The sequence below is a fragment of the Bicyclus anynana genome, chromosome 9 (genome assembly GCF_947172395.1).
Source record: "Bicyclus anynana chromosome 9, ilBicAnyn1.1, whole genome shotgun sequence".
NCBI lineage: Eukaryota > Metazoa > Arthropoda > Insecta > Lepidoptera > Nymphalidae > Bicyclus > Bicyclus anynana.
The window spans coordinates 2155803-2175671 of NC_069091.1; the positions used below are offsets into that span (position 1 = coordinate 2155803).

At 35.9% G+C, this 19869-nt stretch overlaps 1 protein-coding gene across 2 annotated transcripts in view; it reads right to left on the reverse strand.

Moving 5' to 3' along the window:
* Nucleotides 1-19869, reverse strand: part of LOC112058497 (protein dachsous) — a 390923-nt gene that overhangs the window by 242924 nt on the left and 128130 nt on the right. The gene's annotated exons all lie outside the window — the stretch shown is intronic.

A 19869-nucleotide genomic window follows, 5' to 3' on the forward strand; every position in this document is an offset into this window, starting at 1 on the left:
CTGCTAAGAACGGATTTTGCGAGAGAGCCTGATTGAGGAGGTCTAAGGGCGGACGAAGTCGCAGGCGTCTGCTAGTTATAAATAAATCTATACTAAAAATGCCGAATCACACAATACTTAAAAAACGATACATTGATATAACAGTTGCACAGTAATAGAAATTGAATGTGTTTTCATACGCAATAAAAACTTACAAGTAAGTTACGATGATTGGATCCACCGACCAACAAAAAAGATAACAATAAAATGTCTAATCGATGAAAATAAAAATTGATTTATTCAAATAGCTTGAAACAGCTCCACTTTATGTGCCTTTTGATCACGAAACCCTGACTTCGAATCCTTGGTCAGGCTTTAATTTTTTCAAAAATTTATTTCTATTTCAAGAGAGCTGTGATAGTCCAGTATCGATTCAAAAGCCTTGGTTCGAAGCCAGGCATGCATCTCCAACTTTTCAGTAATATGCATTTAAAGAAATTAAATATCACGTGAAGAAAACTGCGTATCTGAATATTTTCTTAAATCTTTTCAGCGTGGTTGACTACTAGCCTAACCCCACTCGTCCTGAGAGAAGACTCGCGCTCAACAGTGAGTCGAATATGGGTAGTTAATTATAATGATGATTCTTCTAAGAAATTATGACAATATTTAGACAATAAAGCATTGAAAAATTGGTGGTTCTACACCCCCGTGCCTGAGAGAGTACGTAAAACTTGCTAACTTACTCGTATATACAGATTAGCTAAATTATCGTTCGCTACACTATTTAGGCTAATTTTGCGTACGCCATTATTCAATATGACATTAACATTTACTTGTTTATTATGCAAGCGGATCGATAGTGACAGCGCTCCTCAATTTCGCTATCCAAATGCTAAAAAAAGATAACTCCATGTACATATAACTGGAACCCGTTACCATGGCCGTTTTGACGTGACGCTCACGAAATTGGTTGAAAGTGACAAATTTAACAGTGATGAGGAGTTCATCGTAAAATATTAACCGAATGTTAAAATAGTTGCACATACGTACTTTTAATACGGTATTCCATATTGTGTTAACAATATTTATATTGTGTTTACAACTTAATAACGTTTGCCCATATTTAAATTGCATGTGTGTATTTGCATTACGTCTGTAACTAGTGAATGTCGTTTTTAACAATCAGACATTTATTATTTTAAATTGAAACACTAGCTTATTTTCTTTGGTAATTTTACCTATGCAAACTAGTAAATGGACCACCAGACGGGAGAAATCCATCGTCTAACAGGGTTACACGTTATTTAGGAGATTATACAAAAATGACATATCGTACAATATTACCCTGTTTTAGGCGAACTTAGGTATGGATTTTAGGACTCACGTGCTTGTAATTTTACTTTTAATCATAACATTTACATTTCTAAGCAAAGCGATGATGCTTGACATTGTATCCCAGACGAGTACTCTCAAGTACTCTACTCCTATAAAAATGCCATAACGGCCATCATTGCGTGGCGTATGTATAAAAAAGGGGCAACGACCGGCTACCGATCAAACGTAGTATCAATTATTATCGATATATCGAAACTAGTTTCGCTAATGTAGCGGGCTATATGAATAATACCTAAATTCGACTACCATAAGTGTTTTAAAAGATAAGGCTTTAGAGGTAATCTATATAATAGACATATCCTAATAATTATTATAATCTTAGGTAATATTATATAACTAGTAGATTTTCGCGACTTTTAAAATTTCGTCTTTACTTACTATCACTAAATCGTGACATAACTTGACGTTTCAAGTCAAGTTATGTCATGATTTAATGGTAGTAAGTAAAGCCGAAAACTTAAAATTAAAGTTACGAGGGTTCCAAACGCGCCTTGGTCCGAGAAGAGCCCACAACAAACTCACCCAAGGTAGGTACTAGGTAGATTATAATAATCTAATCTAATTATCTTGAACTAAAAGAATCTTAGCAAATATCACAAAGAAGCAACATCCTTTCCAATAAAGCCACTCCATTCACAAAACTACGGAAAAAGGACTCTATTTTTCATATACTAAAGTTTAAAATCGTATAAACAAGGTAAAAACAAAACGAAGAGTTAAATTTGTTATTGTTAGGTAGGCCAGTTGTTTCAGATCGAATAATACCTCTCAATGTTGTAACACTGGGTTATATCCAATGAAATTCGTAATAAAATTTTACGAGCCAACACTAGCATTGGCGTTGGGGCTCAAATAAATTATCTAGCAATGTTGCTGGGACAATAAAATGTAATTATCAGATCGGAATTGATATCTACTATCAAGGACTGTTTGTTACAAATGATCTATTTATTATGACGTGAATATCCTAACTATTACTAGTGGCGCAGTGGGATGCGCGGTGAATTTACAAAACGGAGGTGGGTTCAATCCCCAGCTGGGCCGATTGAGATTTTCTTAATTGGTCCAGGTCTGGCTGGTGGAAGGCTTCAGCCGTGGCTAGTTACCACCCTACCGGCAAAGACGTACCGCCAAGCAATTTAGCGTTCCGATACGATGCCGTGTAGAAACCGAAAGGGGTGTGGATTTTCATCATCCTCCTAACAAGTTAGCCCGCTTCCATCTTAGACTGCATCATTACTTACCATCAGATGAGATTGCAGTCAAGGGCTAACTTGTAAAGAATAAAAAAAAAAACCAACAAACAAATGAGGGTGTAAATGGCTAGTAATTTCACATACCCAGATGGAATTTAGATGAAGGTAAGCCCTGCCAAAGCAAAGGAAATTCATACATCGTGATACAAACTGCGGTTCCGGAGATATAGTACAAAGATGATGGATTTCTAAAGGTAACCCGGCGGGAATCAGCTTGGATGAACTCTTCGCCGCTGCTACCTACTAGTACATAGATATATTAGATACATGGTCTAAGTCAATGATTTTATACTATTAAATCATTGATAAGTTTTAAGTTTTGAGTTTATTGGTGACTCTTCTCAACAGAATCTGCCTTCTGAACCAGTGGTAGAGTCTTTACAAATAGTCAAACTTGACGTATCAAAAGAACTTGTAATCTAAGTACATTTAAAACAAATGAATTTTTGATTTATGTCTTGAACTGTGAGGTTGGCATATCAGAAAATTTATGGTTTATGAAAAAACGGGACAAGTGAGAGTTAAAATCGCGTGAAGGGTTCCGTTATGTGACCCTCATTTTAAGATTTCGTCTATTCGCTTCACACCTCAGCATTTGGGTCACACAAATTGATATGTGTATCAAATTTTAACTTAATCGGCCAAGTAGATTTATAGTAAATTGACTGTGTCGAACGAACAGTCGGATACACGAGTGATGAGACGTAAAGTATGTATCACTAAAACATACCTAGGTATTTGTTGCTCTGGACTTTGCTTAATCTATCTCTGAAAACCACTTGAATCTGTTGAGTATTTTCAGAAATGACAGAACGTCAAAAAATAATTTTATGTTCTGTTTTTACACGCTCTAAATTAGCTTCACTTGTAATTATGTATGTAATAAAATCTTGGAATCTTAATTTGACCCACTTCCCGGTCTTCGATTAGGATGAAATTTTGCACACGCTCTGAGTTCTGATGACAATACATGACTAGCTAAGAAACGTTATTACAAATCTAATATGGCAGCCTCCCCAAAATGGTGGTTTGAAATCCACCCCCATGATATGGATATCAAATGAAAAGGTTTGCTGTCAGAAATACGAAAAAATTGTCACGTGACTTAAATCCAATATTTGTAATTTTTAGTGCGTGCTAAAAGCGTGTTTTTTTAGTTTTTTTTAACTATTTAAAGTTATTTAAAGTCCGAACTCCTTACTGATAATTTTATTCTAAGGAATGTTTGCTGATTTCTTTTATATAGATTTGTAACCTTTAGTTACAGTTTTGTTTTAAGGAAACATAGAAAGTTTTTTTATTTTTATTCTTTAAGAGCACAATCTCACCTGATGGTACGTACGTATCAAAATCCACACTCCTTTCGGTTTCTAAACGACATCGTACCGAAACGCTGATTCGTTTGGCGATACCTTTGCCGGTAGCCGAAGCCAGCGAGAGAGAGAGAACCAGCCAGACCTGGACCAATTCAGAAAACCTCAATCGGCCCAGCCGAAGATTGAACCCAGGACCTCCATCTTGTAAATCCACCGCGCATACCACTGCATCTTCAAAACGTAAAAGATAGATAACACATGAAAATCTTCGGTCGCGGCCAGTTAAATACAAAGAAGCAGAAAAGAGCTCAATATTTATCTCACATAATGCAGGTCTTATCTAGTTGTGTGTATGTCTATAAACAAACAGCGTATAGTCGGTAAAATGTGAGGGTAGGCGGCCAAATAACAAGGTTTGTCCTTTAAACGACAACCATTGTAAGTATATCTCTGCCCGATGAGATCTGAATGTTTTTGCATCTCTGGGATCTGCGGGTCCGTGAATGATACACACTGGCATAGCGAATAAGAAGAAAATAAGTTTCAAATGTCCAAACTTTAGTTAATTTTATAGGGTTCCGTAGTACACAAGGAACCCTTATAGTTTCGCCTTGTCCATCTATCTGCTGATCCGTCTGTCAGCGGTTTAGCGCAGAAGCTACTTATGTTTTAATTTTCTATTAAAACATTAAAGCTTCTATTAAAACATAAAATACAAAAAAAAAATCTATGAAAACATAAAATTTCGGACCAAGACGAGTTTGGAACCCTCGTAACTTCAGTTTTAAGTTTTCGACTATTATTATCACCAATAAATAAAATGAATTTATGGCATAACTTGACATTTCAAAAGTGCTTGTAAACTAAGCTTAATTACCTTACCTTACTTTATAAGCCGATAGACGTCCACTGCTGGACATAGGCCTCTTGCATGCATCTAAGCACAACGGTCTCGAGCCGCCAGCATCCAGCGGCAATTGAGCTTCCTTTTTTACGCTGGAAGCTTGATTCAAATAAATAAATATTGAATTTTTTGTATTTATTTTGTGATTGCCTGTGACCGTGTGTATCGCGCGCAGTTCACACGTCGTATTTAAACACTATCTAATGCCCCCGGCTCCGCGCGCCGACGCGACACGGCACGACCGCTGTTATAGCTTATATTTATATCTCCGACAATCTCTAGGAATATACCTTTATCTTACTATCTGTTTTCCTTTCGATACCTTGCAACTTGAAAAGACTTTTTTCTTCAATTAAACTTTTACGATTCCTCTTCGATTTGAAATACAATAACAATGGCATCTTGATCTTCAGCCCCTAAATATATTTATAATACACATATTTACATGTAGATATACCCGTAAAAGAAAAACTGGTAAAGTTATTACAATTAAAAATTTAAATAACAACAATAAGGAAACCTGCACACCAGAGAATTTTCTTAATTCTCTGCATGTATGAAGTCTGCCAATCCGCATTGGGCCAGCGTGGTGGACTATTGGCCTAACCCCTCTTATTCTGAGAGGAGCCTCGAGCTCAGTAGTGATCCAATTATGGGTCGATAATGATGATGTTCAATCCACAAAACGGTGTAGGTGGACTTCATCGGTGAAACCAATGGAATCAACTATATTTACTCGTAGATTATAAATACGCGTTTCTTTTTACCATAAATCCATATGATCTATATTTCTCTCCCTTGTAGACTGAAACATACGTACAAACAAATCCTTCTTCAAAGTTAAAATAATAACAACAACAAACATCTCCTATTAACCACAAATACACCTCAACTGCTTAGAAACATCCACATCATACGTGCTACGTTAACAAGCGAGCCCATCAGTAAATTGACTCACAACATGTTACTCGCAGTAGTGGATTTCAATCAACAACTCTTCAACCGGTGCTGTCCAGGTTATCTAACAAGGCGCGAAGCATTTTCCCGCCAAAATAAATCTGCCAGCATTCTGCTTTTGAGTTATGCTCGTGAGGCTAACAAGCTAGCTGGTCGGCCCACCTATTCCGTCAACGTTACTTAACTCGGACAATACGAGTTGTGTGTGATGTTTTAAAATACTTTAACACGTTCACTGCGACACTGATATTTCTGTACTTTCCTCTCTAACTAAAACTTTATGTGGTTACGTTGCGTTACGAGGTCAATTGACCTCGTAACTCTTGAAGAAGCTATGCGTACGAGGTCAATTGACCTCGTAACTCTTCAAGAGGTTAGGCGTACGAGGTCAATTGACCTCGTACCGTAGCGAACGTGTTAACCAGCCTTTCTTAACCACCTTTCTTAAGAATTTAACCATCAGGAAACTAAAAGTGTAGTAGAAATATACTACTATATCTTTACTAAGCTTTGTCAACAACAAGGCAAGTATTTAATCCTACTAATAATAAACGCGAAAGTTTGTATGGATGTTTGTTACTCTTTAACGCCGCTACTATTCAAGCGATTTGAAATGGAAATACGTTTTACTCTAGATTAACACATGGGCTACTTTTCATACTGGAAAAATCCAAGGTTCCCACGGGATTTCTGAAAAACTGAATTCCACGAGGGCGAAGTCGCGGACGTCTGCTAGTTCCTCATATATCCTTATGTACTCTGTGCGCTTTGAAAGCGTTAGCTGTTAGCGTTGTCTATTCTATGACTTTAAATAATGAACTTTAAATAATGAACCATTTGTATACGTGTATTAGGCAAATAAAATTTCATTTCATTTCATTTCATTTCTCAACTGAAAAGGTGACATCTCATATTAAGTATCACACTTAGTTATGCGTAATAATAATATTGTAACTTTTAATTAAAAATACATAAATAAATGTAAACTAAAACTCTCTAGAAGTGCAGCGAGTATCCAAAGCTGCTTTAATAGGATCTTACCAAATTTGGATATGTAAGGAGAACAACACAAGCAGAGAAGGGGAGTGTTGATCGATCGTCAAGGAGTTCCTTAACCCTACATCCAGTAGTCACAAGTTCAGGACTTTGCTTGGTGTTTTTCTCTCTACCACGCGATAGACCCGGCACCCGCACGGTGAATCCATGGAATGCTAAGATATTCGTCTCTTTAAGACTACTGTATGTAAGTTTGTATTCTGTATAATTTGTAATTGTTAAATTTTCTGAAGACTGTTAAGTTTAGTTCGTAAATAATTATTATTGGTTTTTGTATTTTTTATAATTTAATAAATAAATAAATTGTAAATTGTAAGTAAAACCGTATGAATAAGTACAACTCACGTCGAAAAATATGAAAAAAGTGTTTGTAAATCGTATTTCTAAAAGTCAATTCCCATGTAAAATTACTTCGATATTATCATTGACCTTTTATAATTTTTACAAATTATCTATTGATATCCGAACATGTATAAAACATTTAAAAAATACAAACTTCCTTTTCAAAATCGCAAATGTAAGAACCCACCCATCTCCGCACTTTACAGCGCCATTAAATATGGGTTCAGCCGACCTCACAAAATGCACGTAAGTTCCTAAGTTTTGCATATCGACATATTTAAAAATAAAGCCCGCAAATTATTAAGCTCACTCAACTGGTAATATTAGTGACCTTAATCGTTGCTTTTGGATTTTTTAATTAATATTGGAATTCTTTCTCGATACTGTTCCAATACTCGTATACCGCGGTACCACTTTGAAGAACCAGTTAAATGTTAGTTATTTATTTGAGAACTCCAAATGAGTGTAGAATGAAGGCAAATTTCAATTAATTAAAATGTTGTACGTATTTATATCACAGTCTGAGTAACTTGGACGATTAATAAGATTAACAAATCGTACTGAATAACGTAAAAACATGATAGTTACAATGTAGTTGCAATTTGTTAGTAGGTACTTAAGTATTATGAAATACATAGTATCAAAGTATGGTAAACATGATAAGAGTAACATTATATATAACTAATTTTAATTTTAGTATCCGAAGCATTTATTGTAGAGAATAGAGATAAAATAGAAAAAGCCTTAATAGCTCAGTGCTAATGTTCCGTAGGCGTCCACAGATCCGTATCTTACGCATCTCATCAAACGGATTTTTAAATTTACGGGATAAAATCCGCTCGATGCGATCCGTACGATGCGGATCAGTGGACGCACTTGTAAAAATACAAAGAATACTAAAATCCGTTTGATGCGATACGTAAGCGGAACCGTGGACGCCTGCCATAAGTGGACGCCTACGTTAAATTGGGGATAATTGTCAAAATTACGACTAATTTAGGAAGGGCAATATTAGCCATGTAAAAAATACTGTCAATATTACCAAATTAATCAAAATACAGGATGTTGGGATTTCTGAACCGTAGGTATATTGACGGTAAAGTTACAGGAAGACCTTTCTGTTCCTAGCAAAAACTCATTGTTCAAGATCCGTATTATTTTTATACCTACTATAGATAATTTACACACACGTCATCATTAGTTTCTATGATAGTTAATCCACATTCCAACAAATAAATTATATTATCATAATTCTAAAAAAACACATTTTACAGTGAAGTCATTTAAAAATCCCCTAAAACTAACGCGTCGCATTGTACAATGTAAAATTAGCTATTTGTCCGGATTTTCAAAACCATAAAAGCTAACACCTCGCATGTTACGAAGAGGTATGTAAACATTTTCTATTAACATTCACAGACTAAGCCACAAGAACTTTGTAGTTTATTCATTAAAAGTTTAACAACTAGACAGAGAATACAAGAAGCGTCAATATGAAATGACCCTGTTTATGTCGAACCTGGACCCTTTGTTCGGAACAGGCAACAATGCAGGCTGACCACCATTCAATACCTGTAATTGGCTTGTCTGTAACTTGTTGATGTACTAACCAAGAGCTAGGTACCAAGATTACTTCTTCTTCTTTCTTTTTCACTTGGTGACGCCTTAAAAAGGTTAAACATGTGTTTTTTTTTTTAATTTTTTACAAATAAAAACATTGTTAATCATCTAAGAAAATAGCAAAAATCCTCAATTTCAAGTTTTTTTTTATGGGAAACTTTGAAACGGCAAACGTACTTGAAGCATTTTTTTCTGAAAGCTATCGAATTAGCGAATACAACAAATCTAAAGTATACAAAACAATGAGAAAGAAAGAAAGAAAGAAAGAAAATATATTTATTACTACATTATGCCACACACCACAATTATTTAAGAATAATACCCTGCGATATGTGGCATAACCTAGAAAAAGGTCCTAGCTCAGCATATTGCTGTATGCTCCCCATAAACAAAGAACATACAGCGCTGATTTTCAGCTAGGACCCAGTTCTAAGTGCCATCATGAAAACAGGCAACATAAACCTATATTTAAAGCAAAACCAAATTAAAACTTATAACTAGTTTAAAACATATAAAAAAGAACAAAAAGAAAAATTATATAACATTAAAGTACCTACAGTATTAAAACCAACAATCAAATTTATTCCCAAGTTTAAATTTACCTACTATACTATTATTATTATATTTACTTACTATAACTACATAATAAATAAAAAAAGAAAAAGAATATTTATATAAAAATGTAATATGAATGAATAATTACTAAATTTGTACATTATTAAATATAATATTGATTACACATATAACTTACACATAGTATAATATATAAATATTTGCTATAAGAAAGAAAACTCCGCCACATGATGCTGGAATTCCATCTGTTTGTCGAGGAGAAATCGGTTCAATAATTTTTTAAATTTAAATTTAGACTTGATTTTTTTTATTGGTGGGGGAATATTATTCCAGCATTTAGTAGCGGAGTATGTAAATGACCCTCTAAACGCGGCAGTACGGTGAGGGGGAACCCGAAATTGATGTCGGCAGCTGCGACGCACGGTTTCATCATCAGCCGCCCAAGTGAGTTTATGAAGAAGATACAGTGGTTTACCCTCCTTAATAACTCCAAACAGTAAACACGCCAAATGTAACTTTCTTCTAGTTCTCATCTTTAACAAACTATGATGGTTCAAAAATGGAGTAATATGAGTTCTTGGCGGGACATTAAAACAGAAACGAGCACAAGCATTTTGTACTCGTTGTATTAAGTTGTATTATGAGAAATTAACGGCCTCCGTAGCGCTGTAGTATGCGGTGGATTTACAAGACGGAGGTCCTGGGTTCGATCCCCGGCTGGGCTGATTCAGGTTTTCTTAATTGATCCAGGTCTAGCTGGTGGGAGGCTTCGACCGTGGCTAGTTGCCACCCTACCAAAAAAGACGTCCCGCCAAGCGATTTAGCGTTTCAGTACGATGTCGTATACAAACCAAATGGGGTGTGGGTTTTCATAAACAAGTTAACCCGCTTCCATCTTAGATTGCATCATAATTACCAGCGCCGGCCCGAAATAAATTTTTAAATGGAGCGAGATCCAATTATGGCGCCTCTCCTGATTGCTCCTAATACTATGCAGATACCTATACCAAATTATAAGTGTAAAGTAGATCTTGACCATACCCAACCAACCAACCAAACCACCAATTGAAAATCAGGCGCAGTACCGTCTACGGTTGACTAGGATTATCATTTCGGCGCTCTCTAGAATTTGACGCCTGGAGCGACTGCTCCGTTTGCCGTATGGACGGGTCTGCCCTGTCACTTACGATCAGGTGAGATTGTAGTCAAGAGCTAACTTTTAAAGAATAAATACATATTTTATATACAAGTACTATTTGCAAACATAACCCATTTTTAACGTAGGGAAATCCTCATTCATACCTTCCCGCCACGGGGAGGCAAGAAGGTTATGTCGGACTTCAACCGACTAAAACCCCACGGTGTTTCGACTCGCCGCCTGATGACTGAGCCACGGAAACAAAAACATAACCCTCCATTAACTCTGGGGTAAAAACATAACATTGGTTAATGAACTGTCAGTGAAACTTTTATAATCGTGTGTGTCCTGCGGCCATTGTGTGCTAGCTGTCGGTAATAATGTTTTAGCACAGCCTTAACTGCCTGGCACATGTCGCACCACGTATTCCTGACGCGCCTTAATGCCCCGCCATTGTCTACGCACAAGTGAGTTGCACAAATAAAATCCATGAATACAACATTTTGCACACAAATTAATTAGAGAGTGTTCGTGTATTGCTACATTGTCGGCTTGTTTTATTGTTGGCTACACTTCAGAGCGTTGGCTATATATGTAAAGCTAAGAGTTTATGGATTTACAAATACAAGAGATGATTCATTATTTATTTATATTACTTATTTTAACTTTCGTCTCGTGCTAATGAAAACTATGGGCTAGGAATAACATTATTAATACAACAAAGATTGACCCTTTTGGACCTAGGACCAATTGGGCAATATACAGCATTTTACTCGTATATTAACTGTAAAGGCTATCCGGCTCGAAGGACCAATTTGTAAGGGCTCAATAAAAACACAGATATTTCTTTGTATATCGACTTATTCTTCGAAAAGTACGTGGTGACGATTAGGCGCTTGGCGTAAAAGTCGTTGATTTTATTTAAAAGGCTGTCAAAGTCACGTTATCTATGACACCACAGACGTTCCGTTTTCGGCCCTTTATTGTAAGGCACAGATTATATAATCAATGGTACTTGCGCAAATGGTATATACAAAAACTAGAGTTTTAATTTTTATTTTTAAAAAATTTTACATGGAAACTAGCAGTAATGCTAACGACCCATCGTGTGTAGGTCGCGATCGGCATGATGTCATGCACATCGCGACCAACACACGATCAGTTTTATCGGATGTCCTGCCGTTAGAACCATCAATAAGTTCACTTGTCTGCAGCCTCAGCGACTAGTTGGATGTTGAATGACTAGTTTTAAATAAAGCAAATAGCTTGTGCCTATACAATGTACATCTCTTCTTATATTTCCATCCCCAAAATTCCACTAGTGGGTAGCTACGAAAATAATCTAACGAATGAGATCTGTACCCATTTATATGAATATGTAGGTTTAGGATGCCGGAAATCGAAAGGTGAGCTCTCGATTTGCGGCATCTAAACCTACCTATTAAGGCAATTCTTTTTTCTGTATTTACACGAGACTGTTTCAGAGCTGATGTTTATAACGTTTGTATTTACTGAATCCGATGTAAATAACGCATCCGTATTAAAATATATATAACATAACTATTGCCAATAGTCCTTACATCGATTTTGGTAACAACGCAAGACGCAAAAAAAAGCACTAAATCCATTACGATGTACCTCGGCTGAGGGAGTTTAATGCATTCATATTTTCACGTTTATTTGGTATTGCCAATTAGTATGATCATAAACCTGCCCCGCCATTACGGGAGGTCTTTATGCTGATTGATATACGGTACGATATTGCGACGAGCAAAAACTTTAATTTATTTTTGCGAGCTAATTTATTATCAGTTGTAAAATAGACAAAAATGGGCAATATAGCTACGTGAAAGGAGTAGAAAGATTAATAAACATATTGTTATTTTTGTTTCTTATAAAGCATAATATAATTTATGCTTATTATAAATTTAATTGAATGAATAAAATAAATTTCCTTCATCATCTCATATCATTTTACGTAATATATACTCGTATTTGTGATTCGAATCTTAGAAGGAAAATAAGAACCAATTCCTGACTTTCGATTGGAGTCTTTGTGAACTGACAAAGAAGATATCCTTCACAGTACAATAATATGGCTCTATGGAGATGTTCTGATAGTGAGTTCGGAAGGTGGCTATAATCTGAGCTAAACAAGAAAAACATCAAAACTTTCATGTATGTAAGGCATTTATTTAAAATCTTCTTTATTTTAAATATATTTTAAACTAGCTAACGCCGCGCGGTTTCACCCGCGTAATTCCCGTCCCCGTAGAAATACGGGAATAATTTATAGCCTATAGCCTTCCTCTATAAATAGGCTATCTAACACTGAAAGAATTTCTTATATCGGACCAGTAGTTCTTGAAATCAGCGCGTTCAAACAAAAAAATAATGGAGTTAAGTTGTTATTAGGCATTACTACAAATAATACATATCTAACAAAAGACAAAACTTTCACAAAGGTTTATTTCCTTTATATAATCCACTTAAATCACACATGATAAACTAAAAAAAAAATGCAGCAAAATTAATTAAATTGTTTCCGAAGTTCGTCGTAATGCCCACTCGTATAACCCATAACCGTAAGTGTAAATCGCATTCGCCCGAAGTTATAACCCGACATTGCGCCGAAAAACTCGGGTTACTATTGTTACTCTGAATCTTCATTTACGAGCGAGGGTTAATGAAGTTCATGATTGGTTTATTGTTTGTAATTTTATGCTCAAGGCCTGAATACGAAAGTCTTCAAACAGTGCGTGTTGCCCTGACCTATGGTTCTTCTTCTTCTTATGGTTTCTGGTATAGACTTGTTCACTAACTATGAACCTCATTTAAAGCTACTTTAACTAATATACTAGCTACTAGTACTATAACTATATATAGCTAATAGATCCTTTAGACCTAACATGCGACTAACGTTATATCTCATGACGAGAAATAGACAAAATATCTTTCAATGGCGGCGGAGTTATGACTGAACTTAGGAACTACGAATAAAACCTACAGTGGCCAGTACTTCCTTATTTTATAAAGCTAGAAGTTTGTCAGCTCATGCTCCTACCATACGTTAGGCAACTATGGACTTCGATGGTAACTTTGGGAAGAGGTTTCAAGGGTTGATCAGACCCTCCATTTGCCAAATATAAGACGTAACTATTTTAATTTTTCAAAAGGATATCATGAGAAATCATGGCCCCACTCGCTGGACACTTAGCTTCATAGTGACCCTTCGTAAGAGATCATGCAGGTTCAATGGGTCGATGAGCAAAACTAAAGATGCGGGTAGTAAGGAGAACAAATAATAACAAACGTAAGTAAATCAAAAGCTTAGAGTAAATATTTTAACTTGGAAATCGTAAAAATCACACGTTTTTATGTCTCCGCAAGATTTATGCATCGTCAAAGAATCGGCGTACAATTTTTTTCTTTTTTTGTTGTGTGAATTCTTAACGATCACTTTTTTAATTTATTATAATTCTTTAACAATACTCGTTTAGCCGTTTTATCCGTTTTTTCTTTTCGGAAAATCGGAAATTTAGTAAACGTTTTTATTATGTGTTTAGTAAAATTTAAACCTCTGGATGAGAGATGAGATGAGATAGGAGATATTCTTAAAAATGAGGCAGATTTGCCCTAATTGTGTAGCCTAAAATGGAGAATGCTTATAATATTTTGACGGCCTCATCTGCGCGGTGGATTTACAAGACGGAGGTCCTGGGTTCGATCCCCAGCTGGGCCGATTGAGGTTTTCTTAATTGGTCCAGGTCTGGCTGGTGGGAGACTTCGGTCGTGGCTAGTTACCACCCTACCGACAAAGACGTACCGCCAAGCGATTTAGCGTTCCGGTACGATGTCGTGTAGAAACCGAAAGGGGTGTGGATTTTTATCCTCCTCCTATCAAGTTAGCTTCCATCTTAGATTGCATCCGTCAGGTGAGATTGTAATCAACCCTGACCTGGACCAATTAAGAAAACCTCAATCGGTCCAGCCGGGGATCGTACCCAGGACCAGGACGGAGGCCGTCAAAAACACACTATGTGTTATTATATTAGTTTAAAGGTTTATTTTTGACGCTCAGCATTGACGCTTGCAGCGCAAACCGCTGTGTATACTAATAGCATTAACAACTGAGTCTTAGGGCCATAAATCATTTCTCTATATCTATCTCGCTTGCACTTATGGGTCTTATGGAGCCGTCTAGTGAAGGGTGTAACAATGAAAGACATATTATCGATAAGTAAAGTTTATTATCGTATCTTGTTCACAAAATTAAAAAAATTAACAATATTTGATTTAATATAATACATATTTCATATTATATAATTATTAACTAAATAAAATTAATCTTCATCTGAGTCTTCATCATCAGAATCTTCGTCTTCTGCCAAATTTATTATATATTAGTATCCATAGTGCGCAACGAGTAACACATGAATGTATTTATTTAATTGCAGTAAACACATTTATAGCAAAAAAAATACGCAATGCAATTACATTCACCAAGAACCGACCAATCAGAATCGTCCAAATCATTATTGACTCATCATTAGCACGTGCGCAGGTAGCCGTTTATCGATAATTAGGGTGCGCAGGTAGGCGCGCTGCACATTCCTATCTTTTTTGACTTTTATGACCGGACGACTCAGATGATAATGCGCATACTATAGTCATGACCCTGGTACGAACAGGATAGCGGCAGATAGCAATAAATAAGACACCCTACACCTCAGTATCGGCTGTTCCTATACTAACGGTGCGCTGCAATTTATGATGCCATGTTGCTGAAGCGCTAATTGGTGCGTGCGACATGCCCTGAGAAAATCCTAGGGTCCTTAAAGAAAAATCTCGTTCCTTAGGGTTTTTAGGGTCGTTAAAGCAAAAAATTAGAAATAATACTTTATTTAGGACATTATTAGTTGGGTTATTTCAAGTAGTTCAAATTTACAGGCACCATTAAAACGTCTGGTTCATTACATAAAGAGACTACTGCCGAAGGAAGACAAGTTCTGCTAAGAAGTGCCCGATAAAACTAAACAGTTGTTTTTTTTAATTACAATAAGCAATACTTATATTATTAGCGAGTGTTTGTTGAATTGTTTGTTTGTTTAAACGCGCTAATTTCTGGAACTACCACATTTTGTACACCCTAGCCAGGATCATTAGGATACATTAGGCATACTTTGAATAGAGTATATGGGAAAACTGTGTATTTTTTTTTATTCTTTACAAGTAAGCCCTTGACTACAATCTCACCTGATGGTAAGTGATGATGCAGTCTAAGATGGAAGCGGGCTAACTTGTTAGGAGGAGGATGAAAATCCACACTCATTTCGGTTTCTACACACCATCGTACCGGAACGCTAAATCGCTTGGCGGTACGTCTTTGCCGGTAGGGTGGTAACTAGCCACGGCCAAAGCCTCCCACCAGTCAGACCTGGACAAATTAAGAAAATCTCAAAACTGTGTATGAAAACCTGTTGTTTAAAATTCAAAGTGTAAAGGTTATATACGCGAACGAAAGTCAATGGCGTCTGCTAGTGTGTTATGTATAAACAATATATGATTCACGGTAAATCCTTAAAATAAACTGCTAAGCTCGATGTAATTCTATACTATATAGACAGACTCGTCCTTTTATTTTACGATCTTCTTACATTGAAGTAGAAATAACAAATCAACATCGAAGCTTAAAACGAAAAATTAATACCGCATACAAACTCGCTTCACGTGTGGTACAAGTGACAAGAGTATGCGGGAAAACAATAACATATTTATTTAATTTGAGAAAAATATACCATTATGTATTTTTCAAAAATTAAAAATATACTTATTCCAAAAATTGTGAAACCGACGTGGCCAGAGAACCATAGGTCCATGTGGTTATGTGACTACCAATATAACTCAGCTTTGTAGTGGAGCCATCTAGTATCAAATCGGACGTATAAAATATTATGAACATTTAAAGAAAGATAAAGTTCAGTTCCATTCAGGGTTTTATATTTTACTAGCGAACGTCCGCGACTTTGTCCCTGTGGAATTCAGTTTTTCACAAATCCGGCAGAAACCATGGTTTTTTCCGGGACGAAAAGTATGAAGCCTACGTGTTAATCCAGAATAAAATCTATTTTCATATTTCCAAATTTCAGCCAAATCGCTTCAGTAGTCGCAGCGTAAAGGAGGTACAAACATACATACACACACACACGTACACACAAACACACACACAAATACGCACACAAACTTTCGGCTTAATAATATTGGTGTGATTAATTTACACAATAGGTTTAGTCAAATGGCAAGCTTAGGGTGTGGCTAGTTACTGTACTATCGGCAAACGCATACATACGAGTAGCATTAGGTGATTTAACGTACTAGTACGATGCCACGTAGAATAGTAAATATATTATGTATATGTGCATCTATTTAGTTAACGCTTTTGCTGTTATTATAAAGTTAATTGATACCATCACTTGAGATCGCAATCAAACGTGATAGCATTGTCACGTTTGCGCACTTAAGTAACTACAATTGCGTAAAATATCTGTCAATACCTACGCTTAACACGGGTAAATTAAAGATAACTTGGAGTGTATATGTATACTTCTTATCATTACCAGCCTGTATCCGTCCACTGCTGGACATAGGCCTTGCCGAGAGTACCACAACACACGATCCTCCATCTAATCGGAGAAAATAACAACAACAGTTAAATTTATCTATGGCTAACCGAATCAGCCCGTTTTTTTATTCTTTGCAAGTTAGCCCTTGACTGCAGTATCACCTGGTGGTAAGTGATGATGCAATCTAAGATAGAAGCGGGCTTAACTTGTTAGGAGGACGATGAAAATCCACACCCCTTTCGGTTTCTACACGACATTGACATTGTTACGGTACGTCTTTGTCGATGGGGTGGTAACTGGCCACGGCCGAAGCCTCCCACCACCATTTAAAATGAGCAATATGCCAGATTTTTGAGTTGAAACAGTTTAGATATAGGGTGCGATATCGAGTAAAAACTGAATCTTACGCGGGCGAAGTCCAAGACAACCATCAATAAAGTGAGTTGGGAGTGCGTTATTAAATTTACAACACCACATTAAATGTAAAATTACGCACTGTCATCTCTTAGAGCTAAAAATAAATCCACCACACACTGGGATAGAGGGGAAATTGTCATAATTTTCGGTCGTAAAGAACTTTTTTATTTGGCTGAAGTTTATGAGTTACGCCAAGCAATCAGACCGCAGTGTAAAGGCCTGATCCACCGCAAGCTTCGCGCGAAATGATGCGGCGCAATTGCGTGCGCCCACAAATAGCTTCCCAAATTGTTTCCCTCGCCCGAGATATGCATCTAGAGGATGAGTGAATGTTGAAATCGTCTGGATGTAGATTGATGTCAAATAATGCGCCATATCGCCTTAGTTTACAACTAATTTGGTTTTGGATGGCACTCGTTCTATAACCACATCCTCAAAAAACTCACTCTCATACCAGTTTAATAAAACAAATCCAATACTTAACTGGACTTTACAGACATACCTACATTGGCCGAAGGGTATTTCAGTAAAAATATCCAAATAAGTAAAATAGTAATAATAATAATAGCCTTTATTAACAATTTATCTTAACATATACATAACATATATACAATATAAAAAAAATTCGACGCCGGTAAATCGTCTTGCCTTTCGGCATAGGCCTCCCCCAAGATCTTCCATGCCTTGCGATCATGAATTTTCCTTTTCCAAAGGCTTCGTGCTGTCATCTTTAACTTATAAAAGATACATCTCATATTATACTTCAATATCTGTTCGATTTGTTCAATAAGTAAAATTAAGTAAAATATAATTATTATACAAATTAAAACATATTTTTTTGTAATCTGGTAGTCCTTACTGCACATAGCTAAGATCGATCTTCTAAAAATCAAAATTATTTTACAGCAATTAAAAAGAAGGTCACTAGTCACTATGTACAATACGTTTAGTATGAGAACTTCAATCATAGAGGTAGACAGATAGTTAGACGTTAGACACAGTTAAACATAAAATAATACCTCTTTTTGCGTCGGAAGTTAAAAACTTTCATTATTATTTAATGCTTCGAGTGAAAACTTAAACTAACGTAAACTATCAATATAAAGCTAATCTAAGCAGAATAGTGTTGCGCAAACGCCGATCTACTTCCACATCGATATCCGCCCCCGTCATTAGTCGATACATAGGCGACAGAATGCGGACGCCTCTTGATTTATTGTTCCACAAGTCGACAGTCGATGGCTACCGTGCCCCAGTTCCGAGGTGTCAATCTAGATAGCTCTGGAAGGCTTATCGTGGATTACCGTTTCCACCTGCGATATAACTCGCACCAATTAACAACATTAGAATTTAGAAAGCATGCTTTTAGTTCATGGTATTTTAATTAATGTTTTATCACAATCTTAACTTTCGATGTAACTAAGTTTGTGGCGTATTTCCTATGTAGTCAGTAATGACATTTTTGCTCTGTTATTCAAAATAGTATGTAATATTTTATAAATATAAAAAGTTACTTTAAAGCGATATTAGTTACACTACTCTCCACTCCTCCACAATAAAAATCGAATTTATAGTTTTACCAGAAAATAAATATTTTAAAATAACTCATGAAGTTAAATGTCAAATTAAACCTTCAACCGTATTTGTTATTTCATATAATGTTCAAATTAATAACCCTTTTCCATAAACTAAAAAATAATAGAAAAGCAAAAATACTATCAATGCTCATAGTATAAAAGTAAATTACACAAACATCGACATTAAAAAACATACAATACAAAACTATAAAAGCCTTCATGTTTGACAAAGAAACCCAAAAAGGAACAAGAGAATATAGTTAAAAGCATTTTTTTCTTAATAACTTTGTACAAAGAAAATTGCAACACAACGCCGGTACGCGCTGCATTGTAAACGATTTAATAAGAATGAGCACTTAGCTTTATGATGGAAACATAATAAAGATCACTATCGGAATAACCCATAACTTATAATTGAAAATATCCTCGCCTACATTAACACTGGTGCGGGATTAAAGTCGACGCATTCAACTTCCATTTGCCTATATAAGTTCAAAGCTAATTATCAGCTCTTAATACTCAGAACAGATTTATCCCGGCAGCCATCTATCATGGATTGATAGTCTTTTCTTGACTTTGTCTGCGATATATTTTGAATCAAATTATTTTTAAGCTTTGAAATTGTACTACTTGCATGTAAGCTTTGTTATTTACTAATGAAGTAACTATCTAACTTTGTATGTAAAAATTAATTTGATTTCAGATTTCTCTGA